At 67.9% G+C, this 770-nt stretch overlaps 1 protein-coding gene across 1 annotated transcript in view; it reads left to right on the top strand.

Annotated features, from left to right (window-relative positions):
• Positions 1 to 770, top strand: part of CD40 (CD40 molecule) — a gene marked incomplete at its 5' end in the record, with an annotated part of 7,066 nt that overhangs the window by 475 nt on the left and 5,821 nt on the right. The window lies entirely within an intron of this gene.

Genomic DNA, 770 nt, shown 5'->3' with positions numbered 1-770 from the left:
GAGGACCGGGCCCCCGCTGCCTCCCGGGAGCAAGAGGCGCTCACAGCCCGTGGCCACAGGAGACCCTGCTCAGGCAGCGCCCGGCGCCGCGGGGATTTCCCAGGCCGGGCCCAGAAATCCCCTTCCCGCAGCGGCCGCCCCCTCTGCCCTCGAGATTCCCCAGGGACCCTTCGTGCTCCCGAGTGAGTCAGTTCTGGGAAGTGACATTGGGCTGGGGAATCCAGAGCACTGGGTTCCCAATTCTCGCTGCCCGCGGGGAGCACGCTGCCCTTCTCTCCGCGAGCAGCTGTGACCTGGCGATGGCCGATTGTGGCCACCAGCCTCCGGCTGGGGCCGAGGCCGTGGCCGTGACCGTGACCATGAGCGGGGAGGCGGCTGCTGCCGTGTGTCCTCTCAGGCATCGCGGCAGTGTGGGCACAATGTGGCCGCGGAGGACGGGGCGGCAGTGCCATAAGTGACCGGGGTACCGAGGGGTGCTGAGGACCCACCGTTCGCTGCCCAGCCACCGCAATGCCAAGGGGAGTCCAGGGAACGTCTCCGGAGCAGGCAGGGATCCTGGAAATTCCCTGGGGGTTACTGGGAACCTCTCTGGGGAACTGAGACGGAGGTACAGCCAGGCCTCAGCACTGTTGCCCCTTCCCCCTTCAGGGCTGACGTGTTTGCGGGGACACTCCGCAGAGGCCAGGGCTCGTGGCGGCTGTGGGGGCTCTCCAGGGTTGCAGCCAGAGGGGCTCTCCAGGGCGACAGCTCAGGGACTCTTAAAGGCTAAA

Source organism: Corvus brachyrhynchos, unplaced genomic scaffold (assembly GCF_000691975.1).
Source record: "Corvus brachyrhynchos isolate BGI_N302 unplaced genomic scaffold, ASM69197v1 scaffold10, whole genome shotgun sequence".
NCBI classification, from domain to species: Eukaryota; Metazoa; Chordata; class Aves; order Passeriformes; family Corvidae; genus Corvus; species Corvus brachyrhynchos.
The sequence above is the reverse complement of the archived record's forward strand: the minus strand, read 5'-3'. Positions and strand labels throughout refer to the sequence as shown.